Genomic DNA, 290 nt, shown 5'->3' with positions numbered 1-290 from the left:
TGTCCCGGGCGGGGGCTGCTGCCCGGCACGGGCCTGGGACACACGTTGTTCACCCCTAAAACTTTGCCCCCGTGTTATTTCCTTTTTGCTGTTATTTTTTTAAACACTTATTTTTGCTGTATCATTAATGGTGGGTGGCTGCCCCTCGAGAAGGGTGACAGCTGTTTAAAGAGCTAACTGGACCGGTTCTATGAGGTCTTCCCGGCGTTACAAACAGCCTCGGTAGTGGCGTGTCCCACACTAATTGTTGCTGACTTCGACGCTTCTTTTTAAGTCATGGCTCCTCGCGG

Source organism: Fulmarus glacialis, unplaced genomic scaffold, assembly GCF_000690835.1.
Source record: "Fulmarus glacialis isolate BGI_N327 unplaced genomic scaffold, ASM69083v1 scaffold18901, whole genome shotgun sequence".
NCBI classification, from domain to species: domain Eukaryota; kingdom Metazoa; phylum Chordata; class Aves; order Procellariiformes; family Procellariidae; genus Fulmarus; species Fulmarus glacialis.
Note: the sequence above shows the minus strand (reverse complement) of the source record.